Source organism: Eupeodes corollae, chromosome 1 (genome assembly GCF_945859685.1).
Source record: "Eupeodes corollae chromosome 1, idEupCoro1.1, whole genome shotgun sequence".
Lineage (NCBI taxonomy): Eukaryota > Metazoa > Arthropoda > Insecta > Diptera > Syrphidae > Eupeodes > Eupeodes corollae.
Genome location: NC_079147.1, coordinates 92,311,853 through 92,325,106, shown reverse-complemented (window position 1 = coordinate 92,325,106; position 13,254 = coordinate 92,311,853).

Genomic DNA, 13,254 nt, shown 5'->3' with positions numbered 1-13,254 from the left:
GAATTAAGAATTAAGAATTATCATGGTGGTACCTTTGTATATATGTATGATTTTAAAATATTATTCTTTAAGAATAAGATTGTTTCACATATATTTGTATTTTCATTTCCGGGATGAGTTGTCCTAGGATGAGTTTTGTCTTGGGATGAAACTAGATTACCGACAAAAAATGGTGTGTATTCGATAAGTCCATTCAAATACTGAAACCATTTCCCTCAACATAATATTTTCCGAGTGTTTCATATTTTTATATTTTATTATAATAAAAAGATAAGTTTTTTCAACAAATTAAAAATAATATTCAATAAAATAATCATTTTGACACCTTATTTGTTGAAATTATAGTTTCGTATAAGAGCCGAAAAAGGGAGACGTGCTAACAAAATAATATTTATGATGATTCGCCCAATCTTAATTTCTATTCAATCATTAGAAAATTGCATAGCAAAAATATTTTTAAGAAAAAAATTTAAATTAGTTTAAATTTGTATGCAAATTTCAAAAAAAAAATGAAAAATGGAGTTTCTTTTGACAAATCAAATGACTTTATATCTTTGAAGAAAAACTTATTTTACATATATATTTTTAAATCTTAAATAGGTACTTTTTGAAATAGACTCTTTGCATAAAGGAGCAAGTTCGTGTGATCTAGTCGTGGATTTTATTTTTAAACTGCTATGGTAAAAAACCACCAACGCAATTTTCTTGAAAGCTCTTTCTGCACCTTTCTGCATGATTATCTGTATAAAAAAATTGTTTGGAGTTATAGACGACGAAGAAAACGTCGTTAACGTCCGAACGTACGTACACATGCTAAAAATCTTTAATTTCGATTTTTGGGACCTTGAAACGTCGAGAGATGTCAACATTTTCAATTTGACAAATCGGACCCATTACACTAACCTCCTATGAGAAGTTAATAATATAGTATGGCACTATGTTTGGTCATAATTATTATCACCATTTCCGGATAACAATTAAGGTTTCAAATAACCGCTTTCAAAGTTTTCCCTTTCATCATAGGGTGAGTACTTATGCACCCTATAAAAACCTAAGAAAATATCATTTGAACGGCTTCGTTTATGATGAACTATTTTGGGATGTTTTAACCTTTCCCTTAAACCTTGTGCAGGTTTTATATGGAACAAAATGTTTATGGTAATTACACATCATGTATTTACATTAAAATACAAAAATATTCCTAAAAAACCGTTTAGAGTCTACGGCCCCGCACAGTTTGCATTTGTAAAATTAAAGAGTTCACCAATCTTTAGTTATTTTTCAATTTAAAAATCCACTGGGTAGAAGGTTTTCTTTTTAGTCGAAGCATAAATTAAAATCGAGTTTTCCGGTTTTAGCTGCTATTTCTTGGTATTTTTGGTTTTCGTAACTTACGTTGGTTTTCGTAACTTTGTGTGTCGAAACTTTAAAATTTCGTTTTTTGCATTTTTAACTTTTCGTTTCTTCATCCTTCGTATCCGTACATCGATTTTCCAATAAGTAAAATAGAGGTGTATACTTTAATGTTTTAAATTTGCAATATCCCATACATTTTCTTAATCCTGGTTCTTATTATCGCTGTACTAGCCCAATCCGAATACTGACTTAAATAGTTTTCTCCTGAATTAAAGTCTTTCCTCCTTAGTCCTTGTAACTAGATTTTTAATCTATTTAACTTATGAGATCCAATCATGCACAGTTGACCAAGCATAAGTTTAATGTTCTAAAACCATAATTCCATTGCTGAGACGCAACGAGCGTATCGAATACATTTTTATTATAAGAATTGCTCTTTCGAAGTCAAGAACTCGTCAGGAACTTAATTTGAGTAGGTTCTTTTTTATTTTTGAAGTAATTCAGTAAAACAATAATGAAAATGCGACACAAGTTGTAGCATTAAAAAAAATCATTAAGTAATTGACTTTGACTGTAATTCAGTTGGACTTGGTTTTCTTCTTCATGAAGGGGCGCGTGGTAGTTAATTAAGTTAACAGGAATTGGATGGAAGGAAAAAACGAATTTAAAACATTAAGAATCGGAAAAAAAACGAAAAGAAAAAGACTTTAAAATTAAGTTGAGCAAGTGTCACAAGGAAGAATCCGAGAAAGAAATTTTCCCAAAAAATACACGAAAGTAGAAAAATAAACTTAATAAATAGTAGGTACCTTTCTCTCAAGAAATGCCACTCAAGTCGCAAATAGGTATAGTCGAATAATTACTCTCCTAGTTAATTTAGCGTAACGATTTTGTAAGGATTTTTGAAGTAGGGTTTAGGAACAAAAGTCCTCTGATTTTATATTTTAAAAAAATAATAAGATGAAGACAGAATCCCACAAATGAGCAGTTACAATGCCTCTCCTTAATAAATTACCTTAAAAGATGTACAACATGAAAGGAACTTTAGTTCAAAGAAATACCAATTATTTTAACCAAAAATCACTTGGAAACCTGACATCATGCGACTAAGAATGATAATAATATAGCCATTGTTATTGATGTGCCAATAATTCCTGAGGGAGATGGTCTTGGTTATTTGAAGATAGCACAACAAAGCAACAAAACTGACCATCAAAAAAGCTTTAGAAGGACCCCTAGGTGAATGAAGTATTGGTGAAAGTTAATTTTGCGACACTTAATAGAAGAAGGATATGGGCACAAAACGAATGTCATTCATTTTGTGACTTGCTGTGTTCTTCTATTACGAGTAAATAATTTATCGTCCCTCATCAGCATGGTTTCGTAAATGGTCAATATAAATGGTATACCTAATGAAAGTGGGAGCACACTATAAATTATGGTAGTCCATATATTCAAGCACCCAATTATATCATTCATTAACATCTTAAAAAAAAAGATCTTGACTGCGTTCATGATTCTATGAGATAAATTGATTTTTTTAGCCAATCCCCAAGAAAGGAGAATATTCCACCGCCAATTGGAAAAATGATTAATTATTAGCTTAAAAAATATCTCGAGGAACGAAAGCTTCTTAAAGACCTGAGTTCGGCTTTCGTAGCAATAAGTCCACTAGTGAGCTCATGTTTCATCACACCGAACACTGGAAAAAATCTTTACATCGTTTTGGATATAGTAAGATTGTTGTCTTTGATATTTCAAAGGCATTTGATAAAGTTGCTGGCGCCATTTTGTGTTGGCGGCAGAGAACTTCAAGAGAGGTTACTGGTAACTCGGTCGAAAAAGGATTTGGCGATCTCTGGCGATTGTAGCCGTTCGACGTTGTACCTTTTCCCAGCACCTCCCTGTTTTGCCTTGGGTCTGGAAATCCGTAGTGCTACCTTGGCTACAACGAGGTAGTGGTCCGAGTCGATGTTAGCTCCTCGGAAAGTTCGTACATCCATAATGCTGGAAGCGTCTCTGGCGTCGACCGCAATATGGTCAATCTGGTTGACGGTAGATTGGTCTGGAGAAGTCCAAGTTCCTTTGTGGATGTTGAGGTGTGGAAAACGCGTACTGGCTACCATGACGTTTGTCCCGCAGCAAAATCTATGAGCCTGAATCCATTGTCGGAACTGTTGTCGTGCAGGCTTTTCTTCCCGATTATTCCACCAAAGATGTCTTCCCTTCCTAGCTTGGCATTAAAATCGCCCAGGACTATTTTAATATCGTAGCTAGGACACTGCTCATATGTTTTGTCTAGGAGCTCGAAGAACATATCTTTGGTGTTGTCGTCTTTCTCTTCTGTGGGGGTGTGCGCGCATATCAGGCTAATGTTGCCGAATTTAGCCTTGATGCGTCTGGTCACGAGGTGCTCATTGATGCACCTATAGCTCAAGACTTCTTGCCTTAGTCTGGCTCCAATGACGAAGCCGTATCCAAATAAGCGTAGTTGGTTTTCGTGTTAGCAGTCACCATAGTAAATATCGCAGTTTTTCATCCTCTTTTTGCCCGGCCCATCCCATCGTATTTCCTGGATGGCGGTGATATCTGCTTTATATCGTTCTAGGGCCTCCGCTAATTCTTCGGCCGCACGTGGTCTGTTACGGGACCTAACATTCCACGTGCATATCCGAAGTTCGTTGTCCTTTATTCGTTTGCGTTGGTTGTCAACAGTAAATTCGTCTGTATCCGAGGCTTGTTGGTGCTTCGCAACTATGAAAGCTTTTACGTGGCCAGGAAGTCACCCCGACGCACAACCCCCAACCTGGAGGGCCAGATCCTAAGTATAACTCCAAGGATGGGGAGCCGGATAAAACCGCTCCTTACAGGCCTGGCCTCCGAATATTTCGAAGAAGCCCTATAAGGTGTTTACTAATTAGTTCAACCTTACTGGAACTGTAGGCGCCACCGTTGATTCCATCTCGAGAATTCGTCCGCTGCCGTCTGGATGAAAGGACAGGTGCCTTAGTGGAAACACATTTCCCCCCTCTCTCGTTTGCTGCCCCCAACAACTTTCCACTGAGGTTTTAACCCAATCTCCAGTTGAGGTACTAGGCACCCGATGTTCACCACGGGGAGGTAAGAGTAATAGTTGATAGACAGAGGTTGGTTTTAAGAAAAATCTGTGGACGCTTGTGTCCTCTTGAATGCACATGTCTAGTGAGAATGGGGTTAGCTGCTAAAAATTAATATTTTGGGTATCGGGCAAATCAATCAACGTTAACAGATATACATACATATGTTGAATAGATGTGGGTTTAGAATGTTAAACCTAGTCCCCTGAGTCCGTCTTTTAAACATAATAACAAGACATCGAGAGAACAACGGCCCAAACCTAATATTAAAACGCAACGGTTGTTATGCAAAGCAACATCATCATCAGATATTTCGAGTTCCCGCAACGATCAAAACGTTTATTTTCTGCATCTTTTTCCCCTACCCACATATGTATATGCCCATGATTGAAAACAAAATTCTTGAAATACAATACTGTCCTGCCATCATCATTCCTATAGACGCGGAATTTACTGGAAGACAACAATTTAGATGTAATTTAAAAGATAACATAAATGTTTTGAAAACGACTATCTTAGTATTTACATAAGTACGAAATTTTCTTAATTGTATTGAAGACTAAATTTTGTTTTTATAAATATACTAGCTGACCCAACACACATTGTTTTGTCATATAAATAATTTCTAGAGAATATTTTGCTAGACAAAATTAACTAATTGTAAGTGTTTATGGATGTGGTATAGAAGTGAGAGAGATATAGAGCACTGTAAACTGTTTAAATATTAAAATCACAAACCACCCAACTACTTTTTTTAATTTATTAAAATCAAATCTTTTAAATTATGACAATACTACAAAAAAACAACATCAATCCCTTAATGCAACAGAGTGTAAAACATTTTTTGTGATACCTTTTTTCGCCAAAGCAAACAAACTTGATGGTTGGCCCACTCGAGAGCACGCCACGTATAATTGTTCGTGTGAAAAACATGAAGTGCTCAAATCTAAGGCACAGACAGACATCGTTTGACTTGAGACTTATTGATAGTCATGGCAAATGCCAATCTAATTGGAAATTAAAGTCGTTTAAATTGAATTGCACATCTGCGATATAATAGGGATTCGTGGTAATAATATATTTTCACCTAGAATTTTGCCATTTAGAATTACGGCTTCAATAACATTTTTCATTAATTTTTCATACACCGTGGTGTGTTTAAATTACAAAGCAAATTTACCGGAGATCCAACCTTCCATTGTAAATTATGCGGTGGCATGCCTGGTAAATCCAATGGGTTAAAAAACTCAGTTGGATAAATTACAGTTTCGGTAGCATCACAAACTGTATCAATAGATTTTTATGACACCAAGTTTAATGGTAACAAATGTTGTATCTTGAGATTTAGTTCGTTGACATCCTCATTATTTGCTGCTATAATCGCTCTTTCTGCCAGCCGCTCATGATTTGTATATTGTCTAAAATATCTGGTCAATGAGAGCCTCTTGTAAATCAGAAATGTGCAACTTTAATTTCAAATAATTCATATATCATACAACACCAAACTAGCAATGTTGTTAACAGAGAAGACGAATACATTTAAAGAATTAATTTGACTTATCACATTTCCTTAGTTTTTATAGTTTTAAACTTATAAATGAGCGCCAATGACACCATTATCCAGTCACGTTCAAGTTCACGACTCACGACCTAGATGTGATAAGTTTCCCCTCATAAATAGTTTTGAGGAACTTTCAAAATTAGCTACGGTGCTATCTATAAAACCGAACCACACTTATATTAAACCTGTGTGTAATGTTTTCGGTATACGGTATACCCCACCACCCGAATATTATAACTACTATTTGATATTAAAATCAAATGATATGTTTCTTTATCGCCAGAACGCTTTACTTTATTGCAAAATTGTTCCCTCGGCTCCTCCGTTAAGAGAAACAAAACTTTATTGTTTGCGAAAAAGGAACCAACTTTGATTACCTAATATTTATAAAAAGCAAAAACAAAAAATGACAGCTTACAACAAAGCATCATCACTGATAGTCTTGGCGTAGGATAACGTAGGTAGCATTATACCTTTGGCAGAAAATTAAATTATTAAAAGTTTGAGAAGTTTCCTTTTGTTTTTCTACTAAAATATTTTTTTATTAAATATTTTGATGACAAAGGAATATAAAGCACAAGTAGAAGTTTAAAATGTTATGATGCAAGCATCAATGACATGGAAGCGAGTCGAGTATGACATTGACAGTTACAGTGACAGGATACAAAGTTGTAGGTAATGGATTTTGTTTTAAAAAACAAAACTTAAAAGCTTTTTTCGACAAGAATCAATTTATAATAGGAAAAGGAAAAGACAAGGTTAGACACTCAATGACATTAATACCTGGATGGAATCACGGTGGAATGTAATTTCACTTATTTTGGTTTATTATTTCTTGTGAGCATTTTAATGGATTGAACCTTAACTTTGAAAACTTGTCTAACAATTTATAAAAGTTTAAGCTTACTTTTTAACTGTCAGTGGAATAGGTATAACTTCTTCGTACAATATGAATATTTTTTCTGCTTGCATTCGGTGAATGGTGTGCACTCGATAAGAGAAATTAATCATAACTATGACATTTATTACGTTATCTTTTTAAGGACAGTGTTGGATTGCGTTAAATTGCCATAAATACCAGTAACTTTACTACAAGGTATGAGATAGCCATATTTCAAAATAGCTCGTTCAAACTTTTCATTGCGGCACGGGCATGTCCATATTAACCAACTCGAAAAAAAGAAATTCTTCTCATGTATAATCGACCAAAACCACTCGCTGTCGATGAATATAGTGATAAGCACTTTGACATATTTAACATCAAAAACATGGCCTCAATCACTTCGGATGTGACAACCGGAAAACAAGTGCAGTAATAACAGTGGTTAAGCACACACCGCACTGATTTTGCAAAAGGAAATGAATGACTCCTGAATTTGGTAAATCATAATTTTTGAGTTTTAAATGGAACTGACCTACCATGACTGCATAGGTGAGTGGAAAGTGGATATACAAGTTTAGTGGTTGATTTGAAAAACTTTAAAATTGAAATTCCAACAGCTATTTTATTAAAAGAAATTAAGTAAAATACTCAAAGATGTAGATATTATGGAGGTATTATGTAGCACCATATATCTCACTTAAGAAAGATTTTTCAACGAAACATGATTAATAACTTTTTTTCTCATTGTTTAACTGAAGACTCCAAATGAGAACACAGGCACGAAACGACAATATTAATTTTGCAAGGGATCTTATGCAAAACTATTTTGAAATAATGATGAATTACTGTAATAGCAAGCCGTCCCAGTTTGTAAGAACCTAGAAGTTTCCTGGAATGCACAATCAAGACTCCAAGGTGTATAACTTCCAATTGATGATCCTTACATTTTATTTTTTTTTTTTACCGTGAAAAAAATATCTTTCAGAGAGGCAGGCATTGAACCGAAAACTTCTGGCATGACAGTCCCACGCGGTAACCATCAAGCATTAAGAAGTATTTTCGGAAGAATTTCGTATTTGTAAGAAAATCGTTTGGAAATTTGAAGAATAACCAAATGTTTTACACCATAGCTTCTAAGGGTTATTTAAATTTTAAGGACTGTAGTTGAATGTGAACCACACCTTAACGTCGAGTTTTTTTCTGCATTCCATTTGATATATCTCAATTTCAGGCTTATTCAATTTAAACCATAAAAACACACACAATCAAGAAACAGCATATCTTATATATTTCCTGACTTTATCGGTCGATTTAATGGTCCAAATGTGCATACAATAGGAAAAATCTTGCAATCATTTGAGCAAACTGGGTCTGTAGGAGATGTGAAAAAACCAGTGCTTGCTTGCACAGCTCGTACTGCACAAAATATTGCTGCTGTTGGCCATAGTGTGGCTGAAGAACCGTCCATTTACACGCTTTCAAGGTGCAATTGACTCAAAAAGTCTCTTGATCATTTCAATCATAGTCAATGCTCAGAATGGTGGCAAGAAATGGCAATAGTGGATTACAACTTTGGAAGGAAATCGTATCTTTAGTGATTAGGCTAATTTTCACCTCAACGGATTCGTCAATAAGCTGAATTGCAGCATTTAATCGAACGATAATCCAAGTATGATTGTCGAAAACCAAATAGAACCACAAAGACTGACTGTTTGGAGCGATTTAAAGACTGGCGGCATCATCGGCCGTATTTGTTAAAAAATGAAGCCGGTCAGGCAGTTACTAGGAATGGTGTTCGCTATCGTGAGATGATAACGAACTTTTTATAGCCCGATGTTATCTCTTGGCGGCAATGTCAATTGGCCGCCAAGATCATGTGATTTGAAAGCCTTGGATTCTTTAGGGTTATTTGAAAGATAAGGTGTACGATGATACACCAGCAACAATTGAGCAACTAAGAGATGAGATAATTTAGTACATAATAGACATAGAACTTCAATTTTGCCTCAGCGTCATCGAATGGAATGGGCGATAATTTGTTCCATATACATAATTAAACCATACCGATATTATCATTATGAAAAAAATTACAGGAATTTTATAAATAATTTATGTTTTAATAAAAATCAATACCAATATAAAATCAATACCACCCATAAATGCACTTTACGGTCTCGAATAATTTGTGGTCAATCAACGTCATAATACGATTTTTCGGACTGATTTCGATCTTTGATAAGGCTTTATGCCAAAATATTATGAACAAAGTTTGAAATTTTAAAACAGTAGTTATGACGAGCATTTATCAGTTCTTCGCTTTGGTCAATCGAATGGGTAAATTAAAAATCCGATTTACTATCACACTATATAGAGGCATTGAGAACAGAAATGGCGTAACCCTAATGCCAATAATTGAGAAAATCAAGGTTAAAGAAATTAAAGAAAAACATTTGTTTATTATTGGTTTCCTATTTCAAAGAATTGCTAATAAACCTCAGCTATGACATAACTGGCGGAATATCTTCTATTTTAGAACTTAATCTTTTCTGTAATTGTGGGATTTACTGGATTTTATATGAATTACACTTACTGATTTCAGGATAAAGAAATTATTTTAAAAAGGAAATTGGTTACACCAATAATTAAAAATACAAGTTATAAATTTTGTTCTATTTTTAATATCACAGTTTCAAAAAACACGTCTTCATACTTTTGAGAAATATTGAAGAAAATTAAAGCCATTGAATCTTTCGATTTGCTATATTTTTTTCCAATTTGTTCGTCGAGAACATCACAGATCTATTCAAAACAATAATTTTAAATAGATCCTTCTTTCTTACCGCTGCTATAACCTAGTCTATACTAGTCCATAGGGCCATAAATGACTTTGAAATACTGTGTTTGATCAATTTTATTTACGATTCACTATGCGAAACAACATATTGACACAAAACGGACATCTTAATATTCCTATTTTGCTCACCACACTGGTCAATGTTCATATTTTCATAATTAAATTTGAGATACTCACAAAATGTTTAATATAATGCAATTAGCAGCTGCTGCCAATTTCTGTGGGACCTCTTGATCCAACCGACTCATCCCAAATATACATGTAAGCTTTGTTCTTTACCATGTCATGGATACCTAGATAATATGTCCAAAGTTACCTCTTATAATAGCACTCACCCGTTGCAATGACTGGGGTTGGCATGGTTTTTATAACATCAATAATGCAATTACGGAAGTGTCTTTAGATTTCTTTGCTTTTGCAGCGTCATCTCATTACCATTTCTAGCCGACTACGTTTTTCTAAGATGCAGTTCGCGTTCAATTTGTATTTAAGGCTTCTCGTGATCAGTCGCAAACTTGAGCTTATTGTTAAAAAAGTCACAATTCCTGCAAGAATCTTTTATTAAAGCATGAAATGATGGTGGTGAAGGTTGGAATCATAATTAAAATTCTTTGGGAATACAGGCTCTGATACTGGACTGGTGTGAGAATCTTTGTACAAATTATACATTTTTGAAATGTTAAGAACAGGGGATAAGAAATTTCTTTCCGAATTATGAAAGGTTTAATTTGAATCATGAAGGAAATTTGTTTATGAATTGTCTAAGTTCTTGCAATTTTAATACACTAGTTTTGTTTCTTGGCTCAGCTTTGCCGCGTTGGTCTAGAGGTCTAGAGGATATTGGGCTTAATACATGGTTTCTTTACTGGCACAGTAATTCCAGTTTCGTTCCTTTTGCTCTTTTCAATTTTATTGTAATTTGTTTCCGGCTGGCCTCGTTGCGTTGGGGTTTTTTGCGGAACCACAATTTGCTATTGAGAAACGATATTATTTTTTCGGGAACACCATCCTCTTCTACACTAAGTGCACTTGAGGGTGTTGAAATATTGTTATTGGAACTACCTTGAGTGGGGTTATAGCCGGAACCTGAATCTTGAAAATCTTCAACGTCAAAAGTTTAGAAATATGTATGGATTATTAGTTTTAAATTTTAAACAATATGAATGATTTTTATAGTTGCCATGAAGAAATATTACCCGTGTCCTGTTTTTTGAGGCTCTTCCATAAGTAGTTCTTTGGGGCTGGGGTGTTTCGTTCAACATTGCTGAATGGGTAGTTGTTGATGGCCTAAAGTCATCAGATTTATAAAATTACCTAAAACGGTTAAAAATATAGTACAAATGGAAAGAGAAATATTACTAATATCAAAAGTGCTCCAAAATTAGGTCACTAACGTGGACATTAAATAAATTATTTGCGATATTTACTCTCTCATTGTATGATCCCCTAGATTGTCCTCTGATCGGCATCAATTCTGCTTGTTTTAAGTCTTCTTAATTTGATTTTATCAATGAATTAGCAATTCATTTGAATCTATGATTGATTTAGCTTTAGTGCAGAAATGGCGTATGAGTTTGGATTTGATTAATCTTAAAAAATTGAATAATGCAGAAGTGGGGTAAGCGGGTTACGCCATTTCTGTACTACGAAAAATTGAGTGCAGAAACAGTGTTTCAACAATTTTCTGTAAGTTGCATGGAAAGAAAATTTACTGCTCTCAATGACTCTTTATGGTTGACAAAATTTGCCACTTTTTACGATAACCTGGTAACAAAATTTTGCATTTCCAAGCTTTTTACTTTTGCTTTTTTGTTTCAATTCCATTTCCAGAACTTTCCGCAATGAAATTAATTCAGACATTTTACCACCAATAACTGTTTAATTTTGTATTCCTTTAAATCTTTTGCCATTTGATTTCAAACTATAACCATATTTTACTTTCGAAATTGTAAGGAAAATTTAATTTGGAACAATAAATTGCTATGTTAATTTTGGCTTTATGGCAAATGAGTAAACTGGCCAAATGTCTGTATGACCATAATTCTTTTATTTAATAAACGAATTTCAAGCAGTCCTTTTCGATGCAGAGTTGTTAGGCATTTCTCAAACGTAGTTGAATTAGTATTTTTTGGGGAACTCCCCAGTTGTTGCAGTTTTTCTTATAAAATTGAGTAGATTGCGATTTTTGACATGCGTTCACCACCTTTGAGTAATTGTTCCCCCATCCTTATTGCAGGTAATCAATGGTTTAAGCTGGGGAATTGCAACCTTTTGTTTTTCAGTCGTTGCTTTACCCGATGGTTCCAAATTGTCATAATTAGTTGGCGGAAGAAGCCACGGTTTGACTTCATCACTGCCTTAAACGGTTTGAGCAAACATATTTTCTTGGTCGATATCCGAAACCAGTGCGGTTGCCCAATATCTTTTTTGACGTAAGGTAGCCATCAGGTCGAGGCTGGTAGAATAATAATCAAGAAATACGGTGGTCAATAGGTGTTCTTACAATCTCTAACCTTGTTTGTGCTGTGCTTTACTAAGTTGAAGATCACAAAATTGGAATATATATTTGCTTAAAATGAGTGGAATAGAATTATGGCTTAGCGATTGTGACACAGACACTGAAAACGACCAAGAAAATGTTGGGTTGGCCAGAAAAAAAGGCATATTAGAGGCACTCTAATACATGAAAGACAAAGTGTAAGATTTATTGAAGAGATCTTTCTTAAAAAAAACTACATAGTTTGTTTACATTTCTTACAGGTATTTAAAATACTTTCGTTTATTCAAAAAAAGTAATACGAAATTCAGGCTAGCAATAAGAAGCTCTTCAATACCCAGCATAATAAAACTTGCTACTACTTTAAGATTCTGTGCACATGGTTCATACCAAGTTAGCCTTGGTAATGAGTTTTATATAGTCCTTGCACAATCAACTGTTTCCTTAGGGCTTAAGGAAGTGCTTTAAGTTGTGGAAACGCATATTTATCCAAATTGATAAACTTTTATTACACTGAAACAAGAAATCGTCGGAAGATTAATATCGAAGTGGAACAACGAAGAGATGCTGGATATGCTTTAAAACCATACATTATCACACCATTTCGCAATCCCGAAGAAGGTTCGCCTGAAATTTCTTTTAACAAAAGGCATTCTAAGGCATGCCTTGCATAACATTTGTATTGAACGGAATATTCCTCTGCTGGAAGAAGAAATACAAGATCATGGCCATGATGAAGACTACGAAACTATACTCTATAACCTGGAACCTTATGCAAATGCAGTTTTGTTAATAAGAAGCAATATTCTTAGATATTTAAATAACACAAAATTTAAATTAAAATTCATCACAATAAATGATAGGATCTTAAAGACTTAAACTTCATTCAATAAAAACAAAAATAGAGATCTTGTAGGTATAGTGACATTTCGTTTTGTACTAGTTTGTGGAATCACAGTTAGATTTTTGGAGAATTTGTTTTTTTTT